This window comes from Ursus arctos, unplaced genomic scaffold (assembly GCF_023065955.2).
Source record: "Ursus arctos isolate Adak ecotype North America unplaced genomic scaffold, UrsArc2.0 scaffold_6, whole genome shotgun sequence".
In the NCBI taxonomy this organism is placed as follows: domain Eukaryota; kingdom Metazoa; phylum Chordata; class Mammalia; order Carnivora; family Ursidae; genus Ursus; species Ursus arctos.
In genome coordinates this window covers 17,034,663-17,059,949 of record NW_026623078.1, presented here as the reverse complement: position 1 = coordinate 17,059,949, position 25,287 = coordinate 17,034,663, and the positions used below count along the sequence as shown (strand labels likewise).

Below are 25,287 nucleotides of genomic sequence, written 5' to 3'. Positions count from 1 at the left end.
CAAGGATACATCTGGGCGTGTGGCCCCAGGCCTCTCCCACCTGTCCATCCTCACGGGCCGCCAGGACCTCCTCTTCTAGGCCACGCTCTCTGACGGAATCTCTCGGGGGGAGGGACCCTGTCTGACACGTGTCCGGGTCAGGATGGGTTCTCCGCCTCAGTGTAAAAGAACAAACACTAAAACTATCAAAAAGGCCTCGCTTCCTTCCCCATCTCCCTGCTCCTGCTGCCAAAAGAAACAGAACAAACACACGGCTGCTCACTTAGGAGGCTCTCTAAGGATTACGGTAATCGCCAATCTATAGTAAAAGTAATCTGATAAAAACTTTAAAAAACTACAGACATTGCTGGATGGACAAAAGCATCTTTCACAAGCTCTGAACGCTCTGGCTTCAATATCCGCTCACATACAGTGTATTTTTATTCCCTTTACTACCTTCCTTCGTGCTTTCACTTTAAAATGATGCTATCCCCGCCTCTATCTTGATTAATTTTAAGCTTCCCACTCCTGTTTACTAAGGAAAAATGACTCATTCAAAGTGATAAAAGGGAGTAGGCTTTTCAAAATAGTTTTCCCCCCCCTCAGTCTCTAGCATTTTTTGTTTGTTTGGCGAGAAATGGAGTTTTCCATTATTTTTTAACAAGAATTATTTTGCTTGTGCCAAAACATGGTTGCTGGTGTTCAGTGCTTCATCACCTCCCTGGCTTTTGATTTTAGGCACAATCACTAAGTCTAAAAAGAGAAAGATAGCAGCAACCATCTGTGGAGGTGGGGGTACCTCTCCTCATCTGTGGAGGTGGGGGCTACCTCTCCTCATCTGTGGAGGTGGGGGCTACCTCTCCTCATCTGTGGAGGTGGGGGGCTACCTCTCCTCATCTGTGGAGGTGGGGCTACCTCTCCTCATCTGTGGAGGTGGGGGCTACCTCTCCTCATCTGTGGAGGTGGGGGCTACCTCTCCTCATCTGTGGAGGTGGGGCTACCTCTCCTCATCTGTGGAGGTGGGGGCTACCTCTCCTCATCTGTGGAGGTGGGGCTACCTCTCCTCATCTGTGGAGGTGGGGGCTACCTCTCCTCATCTGTGGAGGTGGGGGCTACCTCTCCTCATCTGTGGAGGTGGGGGCTACCTCTCCTCATCTGTGGAGGTGGGGGCTACCTCTCCTCATCTGTGGAGGTGGGGGCTACCTCTCCTCATCTGTGGAGGTGGGGGCTACCTCTCCTCATCTGTGGAGGTGGGGCTACCTCTCCTCATCTGTGGAGGTGGGGCTACCTCTCCTCATCTGTGGAGGTGGGGCTACCTCTCCTCATCTGTGGAGGTGGGGGTACCTCTCCTCATCTGTGGAGGTGGGGGCTACCTCTCCTCATCTGTGGAGGTGGGGGCTACCTCTCCTCATCTGTGGAGGTGGGGCTACCTCTCCTCATCTGTGGAGGTGGGGGCTACCTCTCCTCATCTGTGGAGGTGGGGGCTACCTCTCCTCATCTGTGGAGGTGGGGCTGCCTCTCCCCATCTGTGGAGGTGGGGGTACCTCTCCTCATCTGTGGAGGTGGGGGTACCTCTCCTCATCTGTGGAGGTGGGGGTACCTCTCCTCATCTGTGGAGGTGGGGCTACCTCTCCTCATCTGTGGAGGTGGGGGCTACCTCTCCTCATCTGTGGAGGTGGGGGCTACCTCTCCTCATCTGTGGAGGTGGGGCTACCTCTCCTCATCTGTGGAGGTGGGGCTACCTCTCCTCATCTGTGGAGGTGGGGGCTACCTCTCCTCATCTGTGGAGGTGGGGGCTACCTCTCCTCATCTGTGGAGGTGGGGGCTACCTCTCCTCATCTGTGGAGGTGGGGCTACCTCTCCTCATCTGTGGAGGTGGGGGCTACCTCTCCTCATCTGTGGAGGTGGGGGCTACCTCTCCTCATCTGTGGAGGTGGGGGCTACCTCTCCTCATCTGTGGAGGTGGGGCTACCTCTCCTCATCTGTGGAGGTGGGGGCTACCTCTCCTCATCTGTGGAGGTGGGGCTACCTCTCCTCATCTGTGGAGGTGGGGGCTACCTCTCCTCATCTGTGGAGGTGGGGGTACCTCTCCTCATCTGTGGAGGTGGGGGCTACCTCTCCTCATCTGTGGAGGTGGGGCTGCCTCTCCCCATCTGTGGAGGTGGGGGTACCTCTCCTCATCTGTGGAGGTGGGGGTACCTCTCCTCATCTGTGGAGGTGGGGGTACCTCTCCTCATCTGTGGAGGTGGGGGCTACCTCTCCTCATCTGTGGAGGTGGGGCTGCCTCTCCCCATCTGTGAAGGTGGGGGTACCTCTCCTCATCTGTGGAGGTGGGGATACCTCTCCTCATCTGTGGAGGTGGGGGTACCTCTCCTCATCTGTGGAGGTGGGGCTACCTCTCCTCTCCCGGACCCCAGGCTGGACGGGATGGGCGCCTTGTATTTACCAGCCTTGCCTAACACGTATCATTTGTCCCACTTAGCACACGGGGAGACTGAGGCTCAGACGTTAAAGGGACTTGCCTGAAGCTGGTCAGTTGAAGGAGCTTGTTGTCAAGCTCAGGTCTGTCTGTATCCTCAACCTGTGCCCTTGCATTGCTCTGAACAGTCATGGAAACATCTGTCCCTGGAAGGAGTGACAAGGGGCTGGGTCTGGACATGAGCCAGAAAGGAAGGGAGAAGAGAGCCGAGCAGGCGCCCTCCTTCCCACCCCCAGCCCATCTGATGCCAGGCCTCGGGCCGCTTTCATAACAAAACCTCCTTCCTGCTGCGGTGGCAAATTTGTGTCCCCTGCTGTTGAGAGAAACCGCAGAGAGCGGTGCTGGGTTGTGCCAGAGGATGAAACGGCGAGGGGGAATGAGAGGCAGGAGGGTGTTCTGAACACCTGGTGAGATGGCCTTCATAACATATGAAAAATAGGCCCAATAAATCCAGTGTGTGGCATTGACAATAAAAGCTCGGTCTGGTAAGGTTCTCTGAGGGGATCTCAAAATTTCACTTCACCCTCCTTAGTGGAAAATAATTATTCCAATATCTTGCTAAGGAAATTAGAATGTCTTCTTAATGCCAGAAAAATAGCAAGACAAATAACATCTGAGGAGGTAAAAACCAGACTCTGTCTTGATGGCAGCTCGAGCCCACCTCTGGGCTTGCCTATGGAAGGGCATGAATCCTTCAGACCACCGAGACCCACTTGCTATGACAAAGACGGCTTCCTATAACCTCCCTGCCCTCTCTTCTCCCTACCTTTCTGGCTCATGTACCTGCTCTCAAGCAGCCCTCTAAAGGGACATGTTTAAGCAAGTGTGTGTGCACAGAATGTCTAGAATGCAGGAAGCACCAGCAGGGGCCTGGTTCATTTGGAAAATGTTTACTGAGCATCTACTATAGGGCAGGCAGTGAAGAAAATGAACCACATATATGGCGTCCATATACATGGCAACAAATAAGAGAAATAAAGAAAACACATAGTCTGGTAAGTATAGCTGCTAAAAAGAAAAAGAGAACAAGGATGTGGCGAGGTGGAAATGACGTGCTGACTTCAGTAACAAGAGCTTGGTGAAGTGTCTGCTGGGGAGAGAATGGAAGAAAGGCAAGACTGAGTGCTGGAGGCTTGTTTAGGAGCTTTGAGAGGAGGTGATGGCTGGAGGGGAAGCAGGATCAAGAGAAGGTTTTTTTTCTTTAAGATGGTAGAGATGACAGCACACGTGTATGTTGACAGGAATAATACAGTAGAAAGAGAAACACGTGCACCACGCAGGAGTGAGACCTCACACAAATGTACGGAGAACAGGGGAATAAACAAACTTTCAGGCGCAGAGCAATGGCTTAGTGGTGTCGGAAGGTTGAATGGGACGTCTTATAACCAGCCTGTGACACTGGAGGAGACCTTTCTAAATGATGACGCCTCTAAAGGAATGGCAGGGGGTAGCGCTGCTGCGGGTCATGGTGGTAGGTTACGGACCCCCTCGGAGCCTGTGCGTGGGCATGGGGCAGAGAGCACGTGGCCGACGCTGCAAGTTGCACAGAGAACCAGCGATGTTGCTGTGAGAATGTTCCTAGACCCCAGTGAGTCAGCAGCTATCTTCTAGCATAGATTACAGACTGACACAGAGGCAAAACCTAATGGTGACAAGAAGCGACAACTCTCCCTTTGCTGCTTCTTCGGCCAAAAGCAGATCATCTGATCAATTACAATTTTATCTCCTATAAGACAGAGGAAGAACATATCACTTCCGCGAATTTAAAGTTTACCAGTGGAAAATCAGAGACCCCAGGGGGAAACGGCTCGGAGTTCACAGAGTATGTAACAACCAAGGCAGGAAGTCAATCATTTGATGAGTACGGACCGAGCACTGACCCTGCGCCAGCCTCCTTTGCTGGTGCTGGAGAGAGTGCCGCGAGTGTGGCATTCACAACGTTCCAGGGAGCAGACCTCACAATTCAGAGAACAGGGGGTGAGATATGATGACTGGGTTCTAAGGCAGAACAGCAGGGGGGCAGAGCCAAAGACTAAAAGTCAGAGAACACTAACTCGTAACCATTCCAATGGTGAGTGGGGGAAAGGCATCTGAAAGAAACAGATTACAGAGGACCAGATGGGCTAAGTAAGCAAGGAGGAAAGAAGAGGCTCATATGGCTGCACCCTCCAGGTTCTGGGGTTCCCACCCTGGCTCCAGCCCTTACTACCGCATCTCCCTGGCTTTCCTTACCTGCGCCATGCAGATGGCACTGGGATCAACTTTAGCGCAGGGGGCGATCCATGTCAGCCACTGTTCTTTTTAATGAGCTGGAGAAATACTATCAGAGGACCATCAGAGACTGCAGAGGCAATCTGCAGACTGACTGAAGGAAGAATTTTCGAACAGTTAAAACTATCCCACACTGGAACTAACTCCTTTGTAAAGAGTGAGCTTCTTCTTCCAGGAAGGGTCTGTGCAGACACAGGCTTGCCATCTGTCTAAGAAATTTTAGAGGGGATTCCTGCCATGGGAGGGACGGTGTGGCAGGTGAATACCAAGTGCCTTTCCAGTAAGTCTGTTTCTCTGAAATGTTTCTCATTGCCTAGATTTAATTTATTATGTTCAAAGCAAGAAGACAGGAACAGGAGAACAGAGAAAACATGAAGACAGAACATGAAGTCAGCAGAAACGTTTGAAGATAAACTGTCCTAAGTTATTAAGGACTGAAAGAATAATTAAGTAGACTACATTAAGAAAGTGGCAAGATTTTTTTTTTTTTGAGGCGGGGGAGGGACGGAGGGAGGGGGGGAGGGAGAATTCTCTCAAGCAGACTCCCTGGTGAGTGGGGAGCCTGACTTGAGGCTCGATCTCACAACCGGGATCATGACCTGAGCCAAAATCAAGAGTCGGATGCTATCCAACTGAGCCACTCAGGTGCTCCAAGAAAGTGGCAAGAATATTTCTGATAAGCAGTGTAAGTCTTCCAAGAAACAGTGAAGAAGAGTAAGGTATGGATGAAGAGGGCTGGATGAAAGGGGGTAAGGAAGAGAGAGCAGGACATCTTGTCAACCATGGGCACAGAGACCCAGCTGTGCCTTGTTAGCTGACCACATTTCTTCCCACACTGTTCTAGTAGTTCTGGTTTGTACCATAGTTGATCTTTCACATTCTTTATGACCCTGAAATTCTCGTACTTCTTACACAGCGTGTTTCCATATACAGACTGTGTAGGATCCTTCAAGCAGTGCACGAGCTCTGAAGATGCCCCATGAGTTTATGGGCTGACCATGGAAATCACCATGTAGGAGCCATGTCTTGGGCTAAGGAATGATTACAGGGGCCAGAAAGGCGTGGCTGAGACCTGGAAGTCAGAGGTAGATGCGTGGCACTAACAGTGTTACATCTGCATGTGGAGTGTCAGCTTGTTTTTGAGATCACGTCATCCCAGCTTCTTCAGAAAGCATTTATCCACAACTGCAGTTTAGAAATGGGAGTCATTAAATCCTGCAGTCAGGACCTCGTACGCCTGCAACAGGAGGCCACTGGCTCTGAATTGAGAGACAGCACCAGGAACCGCTGGAGGCAATGCCCGTGTCTCCAAAATGAACATTTTGATTCATGTAATTTCCCCCTCCATTGGCTTGGAGGGAATCTAACTCTTCTGTGATATTCTTTTTTCTTTATCGATTTCTAGAGGGAGGGCACTGGATTTTTCTCTTTTGTTTAACAGCTTTGAAGACAGAAGGAGGCTTTTAAAGGGTCACCTGCTTTACTTACCAAGGCTCTCTCGATCTCTCCAATCGCTGTTTCTGGAGCACAAGGAGGTTAGAGCCTTCTTGTGGATACAAATATATCTAGAAAAATATTTCAATAAATGAAGCCAAAAAATATATGTAAAGGCGAAATGACTCCTTTTATGAAACTATGATGGACCATTACATCAAAATTTATCTTAAGGCAAAGCAGGAGAAAAGAAACTATATTAAAAAAGCTATTGTCTATCTCAGAAGAAAATATCTCAGTAATCTATTTCCAGTCTTTGGACAAAGAACTACTCAATATTCAACTTCTCATTTTTCAATGTCAGTTTTTTCAAATATTATGATAAATACTATAAAGTGACCTACTTTCCCCGACACCTACAAAAAGTAATGTGTCATTCCAAAATCCATTTCTTCCACTTGTCAGGCAAACGACAACACTTCTATAGTCATTCTTCTCTGACAGATGGGAAAGCCTCTTTTACATGAAACCCCTTTCCCCCCACAAAAATTTATTCTGAAAAGTATCTATTAAATGTTGCCTTGTAGCTGGACAATTTAATATAATCCTTGGGTCCAACTCTCTAGCTTGAACTGGAATGTTATGGTATACTGGAAATATTAAAAATGCAACCTTGCAGGGGTGGGATGGTGCCTGGATGGCTAGGTTGGTTAAGCACTTGACTCTTGATTTCAGCTCAGGTCGTGATCTCAGGGTTGGGAGATCGAGCCCAGAATCAGGCTCTGTGCTGAGCATGGAGCCTGCTTCAGATTCTCTCTCTCCCTCTGCCCCATTCCCCTGGCTCTCTCTCTCTCTTAAATAAACAACAAAAACAACCTTGCAGGAAACCAGATAGCAAAAAGATAAGGATTAGGGTATTTTCAAAAAGTAGGGTTATCTGAGAAAGAAGTTGGTGTGAGTCCCTTGCTGACACTGGGGAAGACAGCAAGACCTCTGAATGCAGGGCAGACTCTGGACTGTAGTTGGTGTATGTTTCAATCCTGCTTCTGTATGCTTTGGTCCTGTGACATTGGGTGAGTAAATTCCCTCCATGTGCTTCTGCTTTTCTGTCTGTTACATGGAGATGACAACAGCACCTTCCTGCCAGGGTGGCTGTGATGGATGACATGAAGGATGGAAGGCACTCAGCATGTGGCCCGGCATATAGAAGCTATTGTGCATATGTCTTATAGTAAAGGTGTTATTTCTAATTGAAAGTATTTATTTTAAAGATTTATTTATTGGAGAAAGAGATGGAGGGAGAGAGTGCATGTGGGCATGCGAGTGAGGGGAGAGGGAGAGAGACAGAAAATCTCAAGCAGACTCCCTGCTGAGCATGGAGCCCAACAAAGGGCTTGACCCCATGACCCTGAGATCATGTCATGAGCTGAAACCGAGAGTGGATGCCTCACCGGCTGAGCCACCCAGGCACTCCTGTAATTTAAACTATTAAAAAAGTAGTTGGTAATGTTGGAAAATCATTTCCCTGGTCAAGTCATTATTTTCAAAACATGTGGAAATTCGAGATGTCCTTGTTTTAAAAAATGCATGAAAACAAAAACTGTATTTACAGAAAAATCTTTCCAGGATTTTGAGAGACATTAAATCTGCTTAGCCATCTGGGGACAATTGACATCTTTACTAAACTGAGTTTTTCAGTTTATTAATATTGTATATCTCTCCATTTATTTAGATCATCCCAAATTTCTTTGTCAGAGTTTTACAGTTTTCAGAATATAAGGCCTATATGTATTTTGTGAGCTCCACCCTTCAGGTTTTGTTTTCTTAGCCATTGTAAATAATAGTGGATTTTTAATTTTAGTTTCCATGTGCTCATTATTAGTCCCTAGAGATATAATTGACTTCTGTATGTTGATCTTGTACCCTGTAAGCTTGCTGAATCCGTTTTTTAATTCTAGAGGTTTTTTGAAAAAAAAATTTGGTAGACCCCTTGATATTTTCCAAGTAGACAATCATATCAGACAATATAGACAACAAAGGAGAAGCAGAGAGAAGCAACGTAGCTGAAACGCCACTTAGTGCAAGGCAGGAAGAGTATCAAGCAAAACCTCCTGTCAGTTACATGCAAACACACACAAGATTCTTTTAACACTTACGTGGAAAGGCAAAGGAATATAAGAGGTAAAACAATTTTGAAAAAGAAGAATATAAGGGGAGGAATCACTGTCCTCACTTTCAAGACTTATCAAATAGCGGCAGTAATAAAGACTGCGTGATATTGTGGAGGGACAGACATACGGATCAATAGAACGTTACGAGAACCCAAATACAGTGCAAGTATCATCACACACAAGTATAGCCAGCTTATTTTGATAAAGGTTCCAAAGTGATTCAATGAAGGAAGGACGGCCCTTTCAGCAAATGGTGCTGGAGCAATTGGACATCTATAGGCCAAAACAGGAATCTGGACCTAAACCTCATACGTTATCCAAAAATTCAAAAAGATCATAGATTTACTTGGAAGACATAAAGCTCTAGAATTTTAAGGATATAACGCAGGAGAAAATCTTTGGGATTCTTGGGTTTGGGGAAAGGTTCTTAGATATAACAACAAAAGCATGATCCAAAAAAGAAAAGAATGGATAATCTGGACTTATCAAAATTGAAAAACTTTTTGCTCTGTGAAAGACCCTGTTACGAGGATGAAAAGACAAGCTACAGACTCAGAAAATACTTGCAAAATATGTATCTGACAAAGGAATCATATCTAGAATATATAAATAACTCGAAACTCAACTGAAAAAACAGACAGTCCAACTGGAAAATGTGCAAAAGATACAAAGAGACATTTCAACAAAGAGGGCAAATGAAGGGCGAACACATGAAAAAGATGTTCCACGTCACTGGCCATTAAGATGACAAAGAGTTATCTCTACACACTTGTTACAGCAACTAAGATAAAAAAGTGACACCACCAAGATCATGCTGGTAAGGACGCAGAGAAGCTAGATCACTGTATGCACTGAGTGGGAGTACTACGTGGTAGAGACACTCTGGAAAACAGTTTGACAGGTGTTTGTTTTTGTTTTTTTGTATTTTTAAAGCTAAGTGTAAACTTACATAGAACCCAGGAATTGTACTCCTGGGCATTTATTCCAGGGAAATGAAACCTGTGTCCACATAAGACTTATCCACACTTGTGCACAGTAGCTTAATTTGTAATAGTCAAAAACTCGAAACAGCCAAAATGTCCCTCTAATGGGTGACTGGTTAATTAAACTTCGGCTTATCCATACCACAGAATGCTAGTCAGAAATGACAAAGAACTACCGAACCACGAAACCAGCTGGATGGATCTCAAAGGCATTACACTGAGTGAAAAAAGCCAATATCCGAAAGTCATATACTGAACGATTCCATTTATATAACAGTTTCAAAATCATATAACTACAGAGATGGAAAACACATATATGGTCATCAGGGGTTAGGGAGGTGTGTGTGTGTGTGTGTGTGTGTGTGTAAGGGAGTATGGAAAGGGAGACCTCTGTGATACAGAACAGTGTCTTGACTGTGTCAGTTACATGAAACTACCCACGTGATAAAGTAGCATATATACGTCATTACACACACACATTGTCACGATGTCCATTTCCTGGCTTTGATACTGCACTATAATTATATGACACAACCGTGAGGGTGGGGGGTGCCAGGAGACAGTATATGGAATTTCTATTATCTTTGTAAATTCCTATGAATCTGTAATTTCAGAATAAAAAGTGAAAAAAAAAAAAGCCTTGCCCAGGATGTGGGGGGAACATACAATCTGTTCCCCATTATGAACAAATCACTATTTTAAAAATAACACAGATTTTAAAAATGACAGGTTAAACTATAATAGAAATGAACATGTTTGTCAGATTTGGAGACATTTTATATGGAGAAATAGGCTTTAACATTTCTCATATTTTAATATTGAAAAAACCACCTAAGACTCAAACTTTGGCCTCAAAAGCATGAAGACGGGACGGTGTTTTCTAAGTTGTTATGAGATTCTAAAACGAAACTTTGTTTTGGAAAAAAAAAAGTGCCTTTTCCTTTTTACAGTTCAGAATCTGGCATGGATTGAAATATGTCATTAAAATAGTACTGAAGACAATAAGGCATTAACATATGAACTTACTCATGCTTATGAAGATACCAAGTTGCAAGTGTAGAGATTAGAAAAAAAAAAATTAATACATTCATAAGTGTTCTTTGCCATTGTTTCTCAAAGCTCTTTTCAAGGAAAAATTCCATATAATTCCAATGGAACAATTCCAGAATTTCAATGATTTCCTACTCCAGATTGAAGTGCTTTAAACTTATTTTAACAAGAAATTAAAAAGAAAAAAATTAGCATCCAAGAAAAAGGATCTGGGGCAGAACTGACTTCTTGGTCTACCAAACTTAAAAGGAATGAATCATTTTTTCTTTTTTAATTCCCCAGCTTCTATGTAACTGACTTAGAAGAACAGGATTCAGTGATCTCATATTTGACACTTCCTAAGTGTTCCTCATTCATTCTATATTTTAAATGACCATTCTAACAGAGATATGCATAAAGTCAGTGGCAAAGCTTTAAAAACACATGCTTTGCAAATTTAAGTTCTGTTTAAGTATGGAAAGCTGTTCGAGAATTGGTGATGGATAAAAAGCAATTTTCCTACCCTCTGGCATATCTCAAAATCTACCGGGCCAGTTTAGGATGTCTTCCCCTTCTTGCCTTTGCCTACCTTTACATGTAACCCTAGGGTGCAGGCTGTTATTTCTGGGATTGAAAGAGTGCAACAAAGATAATGAACAAAGTTAAGTGTACAGTGTAATATGGAATCCCAATTTCTACATCTAGCTAGTCTATGAGATCTGTTTTGCTTTGGGAATGCAACTTTTTCCATAGATAGTGCAACCCAAGAAGGAATCCATTAGAACTTTTCTGAGGAATGGTCCACTATGCTTTGCTATCAAGAAAGCTGAGGGTTTCACAGTACATTTTATCATCAGAAGGGACTTAAGAGACCCATCTGTTCCAATTCACTTATTTCAGGATGACTGAGTATCCTAATTCACCTAGTACTGAAGGTTCTGCCAATATATGGATGGCCTCTAATCTGTAAAATAGAGACCAAGCCTAATTATTAGACCTAGAGGCCAAGAAGATGTTCCTTGGGAACCCTATCTTCCCTTTTAGAGCTGAATATTTCCACTATTATCTTCTGTAGATTGACACTCTTCTTAAATAACCGGGATCCTCTCCCCAGAATAAGATGTTAAAAAAGATAAAAGAGAGATAAAATAAGGCAGATTAACAGAGATATAAAAGAGCATATCAAATTAAAAAGACCTTTTTCCTATATGGATATCATAACCTCCTCAAGAATCAGAAGAACACATTTTCTATATAAATAGAACAAAATTGAATCTCTGTCACAAACACTATTAATTAACTTAGAAATCTGCTTTTATTCTGTCTTCCAAAGCAAGTCTGTATAGCGAGAAACGGTATGTCAGAGTCTACAAGCAGGACAGCTATGGAAACAAGTCTGGCACCGCTGACAAGGTCTTTCTCAATTGATCTTTATAAAGCACAAGTCATGTTAATTAAATAATTTATAATTAGTGTATAAAATCCTTATCCTCTCATGTTGGTATGTTACAGAATTTAGTATTTTCTGCACAATGGTTTCTAAAGATGGAAGCATCATATGGAGAATATAGCTAGCAACTGCTATAATTTGAATAATGTGAAACATATATAAATAAAGTGGAGAAGAAATCCCAAATGTTACTTTTGGTTCAAAATGGTAGCATGACTTCCTTTATCTCCTTTCATTCCCCAAATCTTGTTAAAATGAGAAGAGAATAAAAACGGCAAAAAGAGCAAGAGACACACAAAGCAGAGGGATGAGTAGGAGCTAATCTAACCGGATGGTGGAAATGACATCTAAGTGTGTGCTGGAAAATCCCAGTGACGAGTGGGTGGATTTTCCTGGCAACACCCCCAAAGTGGCAGGACCCTGGTGCAGGATGGGCCTGGGGGGGGGAGGGGCTAGAAAGCAGGCTGAAAATACGGAGCCTGAGAAACTCCAAACACAGTACTGGTGGGTCTCTGTGCCCCCCACACCATGACAGGGAATGGAGGCAAGCCCCCCACCCCGCCTCTGCCAGCCCGCAGGACTGACTTACAATGAAGGTGCCAAGTGGTGGGGTCTCTGTCTCACTTCCTCTGCCAAGCTGTCCATGACAGCAGCCGGAATACAGGATGCTTCCTGGGAAGGATTTTTTTCCCCTTGGAAGAAACTGATCAGCCCAGGTAGGGCTGTGTGTGGGTGCGCGTGCGTGCGCATAGGCACTGGGGCAGAGGGAAAGGGGCACCTCTGTGAAGTTTAGGGGTTCCAATTTGGAGAAAGCTGGCTCAGCACAGGATTCAATACAGTGCATTCCTCCATCCACAGCTCTTACCTTCTCACACTGAGATCCCCATCAGATTCTCAGTAACTCCCTTTTAAGTGGTAATGGGCAGCTAGGCCTCAAACATGAAAGCCAGAGACCCGAATAATCAAACAGAAAAAAGGAACCTGGAGGAAAACAAGGTATTCAAAGGACATTTGAAGAAAACTTCAAAAGGCCTAGGAAATTGTCTAGAGAAATAAATAAAGCTATTGCAGCCCTAAAATAAAAACCAAATGCTCCTTTTTTAAAAAAAGGCAAAAATAAGAGTTGGAAAATTAAATATTTAATCGAAGTAAAGATTCCATAGGAGGATTTGGAGGAAAATCGAGGAACTCTCCCAGAAGGTAGAGCAAAAAACAAACAACAAAGTTAGGAAATAGCTATGAAAAAAAGTGATAAAAATGAGATGCTCCATCCAGAAGGTCCAATATTCAAGTAACAAACACTCTAGGCAAAGAGAATAGAGGTTTAAGGCAGGGGAGAAATTATTTAAGAAATAATACTAAAAAAGGTTAGTCTTGGAAGGACACAGGCATCCAGAGCTAGGAAGAGAAGTCCAAAGAACAAAGAATAAAGGAAGAAAAAAATAAAGAAACAAATAATCCACAGTAAGTCACATCACTATGAAATCTCAGAACATCAGGATAAACAGATCTTTTTAAAAAGCTTCAAGAGAAAAACAGGACACATACAGGAACCAGAATGGCACTAGACTTCTTAAGAGCATTCCAGAAAACAGTGGTGCCATGTCTTCAAAACTGAGGGAAAACGCTTTTTAATCTACAGTCGTATACCCAGGCCATCCTTCTTCAAGCACAGAGAGAATATAGACACGTTTTAGGCATGCAGGGATTCAAAAGTACACCTCCAGGCAAACTTTATTTAGGGAACTCATAGAGGGTGTGCTTCGTCAGATGGGAGAATAAACCTAGAAAAGAAAGATACAGGAATCCAAGAAAAGAGAAGATCTCCCAACCCCGGCCCCTCCCCAACCTCCCCAAGGCCCGAGGGAGGTTGTAGCATTGTGTTGGGAAGTCACAGCACAGCAGCTGTGGGGCAGCTTAGAGAGGAACTGGCCTGGAAATGACCTTGAGGGATAAAGAGCTCCAGGAAGGAGGCATGTTTGAGTATTTGTGAAATATTATTCAAAGGCATATGGCAGAAACGTTGGAACATGTGGGGAAAAAATGGACTCTAGGTGTATCAGGAAAAAAGGCGTTAAGACAAAAGGAGGCCATGAATAACTATGACACAGGACAGTTCTCTAAAAGAAAGGAGGTAGGCTTCTAGGGCACGAGCTATGTGGGATGTGTAACTATATTACATTGTTTATAATCGAATTAACTTACAAATAAACTATGAAGACTCTAACCTTAATATAGTTTCTGCTGTCTGGCATATTCCCTGGGCAATTCATGAAAAAAAGAAACAATAAAAAATGAGTTTAAATCATTACTGCATCACATCTGCATCTAGCCCAGATTAAATTTTTTTATATTTAATACTTTCAATATGAAGCATTCTCAGATGGATGTCTGGAGTCTAGGACCCTAATATTAACTAAAATCCAAATAACTTTTCCTTAGTTTGCAGAACCCTACCAGACTTCTCGGACCTACATCACAATAAACAGAAGGTTTTGTTGTTACATCAGTGAGACGACTGAAACGCTGTGTATGATGGTCAAAGGAGATCAATGACCTTCTGGTTTCCTCGCCAGGCCTCTGCTCAGCTGGTCTCAGACCAGCAGCCACACAGCCCGCGCACCCCATCACTCCCCAACCTATTAAATACTTATTTTTCTGCAGAAACTTGCCACTAACTGAAATCTTATTTGTCTGTCTCCCGCACAAGAATGTAAGCCCCATGATTCCAGTCACCCCTCTGGGATTTTAAGTCACCACCCTCTCCTCTCCCAGTCTCGTGGCTCACTTACACCCATTCTTGTTAAACTTCATGGATCCCAGAGGCATGTTCTTAAACTGCTAGACTGTTTATAACACGGCTCTTGGGCAGATAAATCCAAACCTCAACAGTATGGGCGAGGTATTCCCTCCCTTTGAGCTCCTGAGCAGCTCCTTCGCTGTGGATTACCCTTATCCACAGCAAGGGGCAGCCGCTCTGGGATGGGATCCAGCCGTCTATAAGCCAGTATTCTGATACAAAGATAAACTAGAGAGAAAGAAGTTCACCTGTTGAAATACCAGAGGTACTCCCTGAGGTACCCTGCCTGGAATGTCTCCTGGTAGATAATAGGTATCAGTGGGGTTGTTCTCTTACTCCTACATCCCCCATCATTCTTCACTATTAAGCAGTTGATAGGGCATTGCACACAAGAAAAGCTAGATCAGGAAGATCAAAAGGGAAACACCCAGAAAAAGTGATTTCCCAAAGCAATCTCAATAAGAAAGCAACGTGGAATGTACAGGGTGTCCTACATAATGATAAATATTCATGAGCAAATGCATTTTGCCTATCTTCTTTAAATATGCTTTGGCCAGGTGCCTTTCTTCTGCCCTCCTTCCATCAGAAATCATATGCCCTTGTGGAAGGTGCCTGTGGAGTCACTGAGTCCGGGACACAGGGCTGGGAGGCAGGATGTTTTGCTCACTTGTTCACGGACAGTATGAATAGTGACTGAAAGTATGAACCTGGACATCAGACAGATGCTGGCTTCACTCTGGGCTCTACTGCTCACTGGCAGCATGTCCCTGAAACAGATTATGGCTTTCTTGACAGTAAAGGAATGACACATATCACCTATCCTACCAGATGGTCACAGTTAAGGACGTAACATGGGCAAGGCACTTAGAACGCTGCCAGGCACAGTGAGCTCCAAAGGGCACACTGGCCGCAGCCATCAGCTACTCTCCTTGCACAGGGCAGCCTGAGAAGCGGTACAGTCCTAAAGAACTTCTGAAAACAGGTCAGCAGGAGGAACTCAAGCCATCAAAGTTGTCTGAATCCATCTTATGGGGATCACAACAGAACGACTACAAGGACCCACGAGAAAAGTAAAGCATATATTTCAATCGATTTCTCGAAACCTTGCCGAGGAGAAGCAAGTTTGGAATGTTAGATCTATCACAGTGAGAAATTTACATACCACGATTTCCCCAAACCCAGATGAAGAGAAAAAAAAATAAGACAGAAGAGAGCATGCATACTAACTTTCTTCAGAGATGCTACCTGATTTGTATTTGCTCTATCCTGAATTTCAGTTCAGCCATCCTGAGATCGTGGCCATGGCGATGGGCACTTATCAGAGTTTGTCTCCTAGAGGATCCCGTTATCCTCCTTGTTCAGAAGAATCATGAATAATACTAATTTTGAATGTTTAAAGTAATATATAGGAATAATGTCTGTAGGCAATGTTAAAATGAGAATCTAAAAATGAGATTATAAGGCCGGAAGCACAAATATGGTTGAGTGGTTCTGCAGATGTATCATTATTATTATTATTATTATTATTATTACGTGTTTTAGAGTAGAAGAGGTAAAGCGTTTTCTGCAGTCTGCACCAAACTAACATCTGAAGTTGTATCTGTAAAAAGAAGTACTTTTCTAACCACACTTGTAAGGTTCGAAGAGGAATTTTTGGGGCTTTTAACCTAAATGGCATGGAAGATCTTCATAACAGAAGCTGCTACAGATCCCGTCGTTTTGCAACTGAAAATCTGAGTGTGTTGAGTAAAAGCATCCTCAGTGCAGTCTCTACGGAAGAATCTACCATGGCCATCCTTTCCCCTCCCCCAGAAGCCTCTGCTTGGAAGTAATCATTGGAACAAAGCTTTCCACTAGCCACTGAGCTAAACTTCCCCGCCACTGATCTGAAACAGTGCTCTGACCTGACATTTGGTGCCCCCCATCCCGCAAAATACATGACTGGTTTTAGAATGGGAAGTGTTTGAAATCTGAATGCCCTGGAATGTATGGCTAGTTTCCCTTTTCATTGAAAGACACCAGAGCTTTCTGGCTCTTGAGATGTGAATGATGCTTGCTTCTTGACTGTATCAACCTGCACTGCATGGAGTAGCCGGGATTGGCATTTCCAGGACAGTCCGTGCTCATTCATCAAATTTATGAAAAATGATGTCATGGAACAAGGTCAGTAGAGAGAGGAGGAAAGAGAAAAGGAATATATCAAATTAAGTCTCTTGGGATTATGGAAATGGCATTATTATCAATATAGAGATTGACGGTAACTGGGTAAATTTTTTTTTTATTTGAGGTTAATGACATTTGTGCCCATACTATGTATCTTTTTTTAATCTAAGGATCTTACTCTAGAATCTTTCCGATACTATTTTAGAGGTCAAGGGATTTCACAGGATTGCATAAGTGTCTATAGAGATAGATATACTTTTTGATTTAAATTTTTATTTTTAATTTATTTTTAAATATTTTATTTATTTATTTGAGAGAGAGAGAGAGAAAGGGAGAATGAGCGGGAGGAGAGAGGGGTAGGACAGAAACCCAAGCTGATCCACGCTGAGTGCAGAGCCCGATGCCGGGCTTGATCCCACAACCCCGAGATCACGAGCCACCCAGGCACCCCTTGATTTAAATTTTTAAAATGCGGTCCTGTATTTAGTCTCATTTGGTTTTCCGAAGAAACAGGGGACCTAAGTATCTAGTCAGTTTAATGCAGATTAAATAAAGAAGTTGCAAAAATGCCTTTCAGTTATAGACTATGTTTACTGATACTCATATTCACGAGGAATGACTACAGGCATGACTCCAGGATGGCGCTTCCTGTGTGCCAGGACTGTTCCAAGGTGCTTTACGAATATTAACAGATGGGCTCCTACAGCAGTTAGGAGGGGCTGCGCCTACCCTTCACTTTACAGCCGAAGAACCTGAGGCCCTAACATGTTACCATGTTCAGTAATTTGCTCAAGAAAGTGTCCGCCCGACCCCAGCCAGGAAGAAGTGGGGGCTAGATTGCAAACGAGGCAGTCTGGCTCCACACCACATGCGTCTCACGATCGCATTTGTCCAACAAAGAAATGGCGGTGCTGAGAGGCTAACCGCCCTCCCCCCATATCTGCCATCCTCACTTTTGGCAATCATTCTATGGCTCTGGCCTCTGCAGCTTTCCCCCTTTCTAAGTTTTCTCTGGCTCTGTTCCTGAATGTTGGTTCAGGGATCGTCCCACTAGGGAGTAAACTTGAACAAACTACTCTTTGTTCGCGTAGCTGTGTCCAGCTGCCACCAAGAAAGCACGGCCCAGAATCCTATCAGCTCTTCTCATGTGGCTCAGCTTGCCTTCTGCTTTATTAGACTCACAGAAACCACCTCACTTAGGTTCCCTAATTGGTTTACCTACTATCGATTTTTTTTTCCCCTGCTTAAGGGATTCTGGACAGGGTTAGCACAAAAACGCTATAAAATAAACCTGCCACAAAAGAGGCTCTTTGCTTTAAGCCATCCCATGGGGTCCTCAGACATGGGCTTTCTGGCCTCCTCACTTGCTTTTCTTTAGGTCTTGAGGGAGCTGCTAGGCTTACACTCCTAGAGGCAGCCTCCAAACGCTGTGTGCGTTGCACTAAGGAGAAGCTTGAAATGGTTTGCGGTTAACAAACCATTCCTGACGCTCTTCAGTCTATTATAACTCCCAGCCTCCAGGACCCAGAATCACAAGCCTGAAATGGAAGAAATTTTGGACAGGAACAGATAAAGTAATTTATTTGTCTTTTCCTTATCTCTTTCTTAATAGGCTAAATGTTCACTCATCATCATCTCTGGGTTGACTATCACGACATATCCAAATGTCAGTGTCTGTAAGGAAGAGGGTTCCCAAGACCTTCAGAATAGGCTTTTATTCTGATGGGTTACTGAACTATTAAACTGAACTATCAAGGAACATATCTGGTCTGAATTTTAGCGTTGGCATATTTGTATGTTCAACAGATACGGTAGCTCCTTCCACATTTAGGCAATATTCTCTATGTCAGACGGGGATGGCCTCACTGAAGGGACCTCTGAGCAAAGTTTTGAAGGAGGTGAAAGGGTGATCACAGAGATGCTGTAAAGACAAGCGCAGAGGCCTGGAAGCACACATGCAGGGGGCATGGGAGGAAGGAGCTGGGCCACCCAAGGGGCATGACCTTGCCATGCTGTGGGCTGTTATAAATACCACAACTACCTCTTTGGGGGAATGGGTGTCACTGCTGTGTGTTGAGCCCAGGAGTGAGGACTTGGACTCATGAGCTAGCTGGGGCTCTTTGGAATAGGCTGTAGGACCCAGAATGGAAGCAGGGATCAGTGAAGACTACTTCAATGATTCCAGGGATTTGGACCTCAGTAACAGCAATGCAGCCATGAGAACCAGTCATTTTCTAGAAATATAGTGAAGGTGGAGCCCACAGGATGATCTTATTTTTATTTATTTACTGTCTGTCTCCACACTAGCATTAAGTTGCACTGGAGCAGCCTTGGTTTCTTTTGCTCTCTGCATCTCTAGAGCCCAGAACAGTACGTGGCACATTGGAGTCTGCAAATATTCGCTGAATAAGTCAATCAACCTGCCAGAGTTTGAAGTGCTGCCAAGAGGCTAAACCAGGATTCCAATCCAGGGATTTCGCACTCCCAAGTCCAGTCATAATCATTATGCTATTCTGCTTCTACTAACAGAACTTTGTACCAGGAATAAAAGCCCCCCCCCCCCCCCGCCAAGTCATACTCAGGGTAATGCATTTCTCAACATCTGAATAAGGCACGCTCTATCATTAGGCATCTGCGCACAGTACTGACATCTGGAAGATAAGGGTCAGAAACAAGGGAAAGGTCCCAAGAAGCTCCGACATACTCTAACATGACCTTAGCAGAGCCTTGGTTAGTGTGTGGGTGTGGGTGTGGGTGTGTGTGTAGAATTTACTCTCTGGTAAAGACACTATACTAATAGCACTCTATAGCTACACAAAAGACATACGAGGGAAATTCCCTTTTGTCGTTCTCAAGAAAATGGAAAATGAGCCAGGAAAGCAGTTCATAAGAAACTGAATGGGGTGCGGCATCGGGCTGGGCACAGGTAGGTGAACAATGGAATATTTTAAAAAACAGTGTTAGTCAAGATGAGTCACAGATTCTGAGGAAAACGGATTTTCCTAGAACTTACAGTGATCCAGCTGCAAATTAAAACAACAACAACAAACTCTGCAGCAGAGGGGAACAGGTAAGCCGAGAGCACTCAGCAACACTAGAGGTCTGATGCCAGTGAAAACGATCTCTCCTGCCGCTCTTAATCAGAGGGCAGCACAGCGTCAAGTCTGGAGAGGCACCTGCTGGTTTGAGACACTGCCTCTACCGGACTCGCTAAATGTCCTCTGGCAAGACACTTGAATTCTCTCTGTCTCAATCTCCTCATCTGTCAAAAGAGATAAAATATTACCTACCTCCTAGGATTAAGTCAGGGTCAACTCTATTAACATGCGCACAACATTTTTATTTATTTAGAAAGATTTTATTTATTCATTTGAGAAAGAAAGAGAGAGTACAAGCAGGGGAGAGGGAGAAGCAGACTCCCTGCTGAGCTGGGAGCCCAACTCGGGGCTTGATCCCAGGACCTGGAGATCATGACCTGAGCCAAAGGCAGATCCTTAACCGAATGAGCCACCTACGTGCCCCCAGGCAAAAGAGAAGAGTGCCTGGCTCACATTGATAGGTAGCCCTTACTGAACACTGGTTACTTCACCTAGTGGGTTCATCTCTCACCTTGTTGACAGAAAAGGCACGTAAAGCGCCATGCCCGCCCCCTCCCCTTCCCTCCACTTTGCCAGCTCATCCAAGTAACGAAGAAGGGGAATCCCTTTTCAGTGTTTGAGTCCAGAAGGAAGAGCCTGGTGTCCTGTGCCTGGGGTTCAAAAGAGATGAACCTGGAGTCTCATAATCAAGAATGTCAAGTCCCTGGGGTCAGTGTGAGGCCAGCTGTGACAGTGGAGGCCACAGGGCGTGAGAATGAACACACCTGGAGAGAACACCAATGAGGATTATTCATAATTACCGCTTTCAAAGAAAGTTCTGAGAATCCATGGACATACTGATTATTGTGCCATTACCAGAACAAGTAATCATGAAATACAAACCTATTTGGCCTGAGGACCAGCAATTCTGATTCTAAGAATAATTCTCTCAGACTGCACAGTCTCTTGTCATGGAAAGTGGACAAGTCATAGGTGGAATCTATCAGGACTTCCGATTCTGTCTCATATCATAGCGATAATCTGGGAGAATAGTGTCTCCCTCTACAAATATTAGCCTTTGAGTTATTAGTGAGTCTTTCCCTTCTTAAGGGACAGGGCATGCTCATTAAAGACCCAGATGGCAGGTTAGAGCAAACTTACTAAGTTTGCAGATGACATTAATGCCGGGGCGGGATGTGAGTTACTTTAAAATGCAGAATACCAAAATAAATGGACAAGGGGCTGTGAGCGCGCATAATAAGCCTTTCAAAAATGATGCTGAAGTCACTTACACTCTCCTCTGACATTTATCATCTATGCTTACTAAGTTTTAGCCAAGACAAGAATCCAGAGCAATTGCGTGCATGGTTACCTATGAAACACCATTAAAGATCTGTACCCAGGAGACCTTTATTAATGAGTCACCCCCAGTCCGAGATTTGTTTCCTTCTTCTGCAGAAAACTATAGAAGATCCCTTAAAACCATAAAGCCAGATGATATTTCCTATGGGAATGTTCTTGGGAAGACAGAGCTAGAAATTGTTTCCAGGTTTCATGGGCATCAGCACTCATCTGGAACGAGGCTGGATCAGGTCGGAGCTGCGTAAGTATGACGTGGGGCCACCAACCCACTGGGGGAGACCCAGGGACCAGGCCCAGCCCTCAGCAGCACCCTGCACGGCACAGGGGAGTCACATTCAGGTGACGCTGCACTGCGGGATGGGAGGAGGGGTCATTACTAGCACAACAAGCAAATGCTCAAGGTACAGATTTGGCTACTCAGACTTTGGAAGTATCCTTTTTACAAGGATATATTCATGATGTTCCAAGCAAAATCAAATTAGAACTTTACTTGTAAAAATTACTTGGTAAACTGTCGATAAGAAGATACTGATTTTATTTTATTTTATTTTATTTATTTTTTTAAAAGATTTTATTTATTTATGTGACAGAGAGACAGCCAGCGAGAGAGGGAACACAGCAGGGGAGTGGGAGAGGAAGAAGCAGACTCCCAGCAGAGTAGCCCGATGTGGGACTCGATCCCGAAACGCCGGGATCACGCCCTGAGCGGAAGGCAGACGCTTAACGACTGCGCTACCCAGGCGCCCCAGAAGATACTGATTTTTAAACTTAAACATCGTTACAATTTTAAACAGTTCTAAAAACTACTCAAAAAAGAGATTTGCTTTTTACCAATGGCCTTTGCTTTACATGTCACTGATCTGAACAATGGGGTATCTGGATATCCGAGGGTGAATCTGTTTCCTTATTTCAGTTAAATAAGACACGGAAAGTGCCTAGCACACGGCCCGGCACAAACTGTGTGCTCAGTGAGTGAGAGAGCATTGACCCCTCACCGATTCCCACTGTGGGTGGATGACGGGCTCGTGCACACTTGGGGAGACCGAGAAATCAGAAGCTAACGGCTTCGCGCTAACTCACCACGTGTCTCTGTGAGGATCCAAACAGTTTGTTTAAATGAGCATTTGTGATGGAATCCTTTAAAAGTAGCTTATATACTTGCATATCTGTTTATCGATCATTCCTGGTTATTATGTAACTACAGTACACAGAAACACTGCCTGGCGAGGTCTGCTTTCTTAGATTTCTGGTGTTCTCACGGAACCAGGTTGTTAGTTCTAATTGTCTTGTCATTATTCATGGGTCCAGAAGTTTCCCAACCCCTTCACAATTCCTGCTCCTAAATCTGCTGAGTTCAAAACCCAGATAATTAAATTTTTAAAAACTTGCATTAAATGTAAGCCAATAAGGCATTGAATGGACAGCATAGGGGTGAGGAGAGTATTTTTGTGCCATTACATTGAAATAGCCCTTTTCTGAGCTCAGCATTATTTTTTAAACTTATGGGTAAATGGGGGCTGGAGCTAGTACAAAATGAACATGTGTATTTATTTATTTATTTATTTATTTATTTATTTATTTATTTATTTATAAAGATTTTATTTATTTATTTGACAGAGAGAGACAGCCAGCGAGAGAGGGAACACAAGCAGGGGGAGTGGGAGAGGAAGAAGCAGGCTCATAGCGGAGGAGCCTGACGTGGGGCTCCATCCCAGAACGCCGGGATCACGCCCTGAGCCGAAGGCAGACGCTTAACGACTGCGCCACCCAGGCGTCCCGAGCATGTGTATTTAGAATGTTGTTTTATGTTTGCCAAGAGATTCACAGAATTGTAAGTAAATACAAAACCTAAAATTATTTTCATAAAGATCAATTAATTCACATTATTCAGAAGTCCAATATTTTTTAGAACATAAAATTTATGAACTGTTATAATCAAGTAAGAGTATTCAATCAAGTCTGTTTTATACAATTAAGAAATCACGCTATCTTCTGAAAAGTCATGTTCTAAAATAACATTTTAAAGATTTTATATTTGGCCTACTGTAACTGGAGTCTATTTTCCTGGAGCATCTTTTATAGCTATTTAAAGAGTAACCTTTTATTTGGAGAATAATCACTATCAGTGTTTTCCCCCTCTGTGTCACTCAAAGTGTTTGGGACAACTTTACACTATCGTTCAAGTGACATGTTCAAATGCCTAATATATATAATTGACTATCTGTGGAAATTTTCTCAAAAACTGAAAAAAGCCCCCCCCCAAATCTGTGTTTTAATCTGATTTTCTAACCCCTGTTGGTCTGAATTTGAAATAAAAAAGAAAGTGTAATACTTGGCCAATAACACAGTCCAAATCAAGTGTTGAAGTCATTTTTTTCTAAAAGAAGAAGAATCTTGAGTCAGGGGCTCTGATTGAGGGGAAAGAAAAAAATGACAGGAAAGATAATGCTCGAAATATACTCGAAATACTGTTACCTTTACTTAAAACGGAATTAACTTTTCACTACACATAATTAGGGTAACGTTCCCAACCATGACCACTTTCTGAGCCATTAATGAGCCACTGACTCTCCAAAGAAAAATGTAAGTTTTAATCATCTTAACCAGTTCCTTTCTTTTTTCTCTACTAATTAAAAGGCACAATCATGTCATAAATAAACTAACATACATTTCTTTTTCCTTTTTCTAGTCATAGCAGTTAGTAGGACTTTCTGGTTTAGGACCAATAGACTAGTAAGTACATTTCCTCCTCCAAACTCATGGGTATGACAATATGATCATCTGCCTTGAAGGGTTCCTTGAATAAATTGTTCTAAGCAGCCCAGATGTGAACAAGGGATATGACACAGGTAGCAAGTTTAATTCCCGCTAGCCCCAAATCATAGATGACTTCTGTCGGAAAAACACATCAGTTTTTCAGGGACTTTGTCCCTGGTGTGGTGTAGCTGATAGCAATGGAAGAGAAGAATCGTCAGAATAAACACGATGGCATAATGTTCCAAGTTTTCTATTTGGCCCTGTCTCCAAGCCTCTCACTACAGCCTTTGAATAAAATAAATTGAATAAGTCCCTAGACTGTTCTCTCCAGGCCTGACTCACTTCCATTATAAATTAGCTGCAAAGAAGGGCAGATTAATGACTGGAAAGCACTAGGGTGTTGTTTAGTTGAAGGGTCACCGGTCACAGCAGGGGGGACTACACTGGCTCAAACGGACACTCTGGCAAGTCCACAACCTTCTGCTTTTCTGATGGCGGTGGCCTGCCTGCCGGCCCTCCGGATTCTCCATCAGCGTCCCGGGCACCTCGCCGCTGTCCAGGGTCGTCGACCTCGCGTTCCTGGCTGTCCTTCCATTGTGGGAGTGGAGCACACATTTGGGCTGGAGGCTGAGAAACTCGAGACCAGCCCGCTTCCGCCTCCCTAAACTGCCCTCACATGCCACCTGGCCAGTAACCAGAAAAGGGGTCCATGCAGGATTAGTACTGTGGAACACGAAATGGTCACTATTCCATACCCTACTGTGCCTTTGTTCGAGGCCAGAGGGTAAAATGAGCCCTAGACTCTCACCATGGCCAAATAGGTACAGAAGAAAAATATTCCCGCAAATATTATGTTAATTTTATAAAATTGGATTTTACTTTTTTTTATTTTTTAAATTTTTAAAAAAGATTTTACTTATTTATTAAAGAGAGAGAGAGAGAGAGGCAGAGGGAGATGCAGGCTTCCTGCTGCATAGGGAGTCCTACACGGGACTCAGTCCCAGGACCCTGGGATCATGAACTGAGCCGAAGGCAGACGCTTAACTGACTGAGCCACCCAGGTGCCTCTAAAATTGGATTGTAGTCTTTATTCTAACTCTGAAGCTTCTTGGGAGTTGGTTCAAACTTTCACTGAGTCACTCATCTGGTCCTCCAATAAACTTTATTTATGGAACAAGGGCCCCGGGCCAAGCGTGGTGCTGGATGTTTAGGGTGGAGGTGGAAGCGATAAGCAGGTAAGACAGAGGACTTTATAGCCTGGAGGGGAAGCTAAAAATGAAGCAGGCGATAACCGCACACTGTGTGATGTGCTGTACAAAAGGACAGGTGTTG

General features: G+C 43.9%; 1 protein-coding gene across 3 annotated transcripts in view; it reads right to left on the bottom strand.

Moving 5' to 3' along the window:
* FAM110B (family with sequence similarity 110 member B) overlaps nucleotides 1-25,287 on the bottom strand; it is a 148,705-nt gene that overhangs the window by 14,878 nt on the left and 108,540 nt on the right. The window lies entirely within an intron of this gene.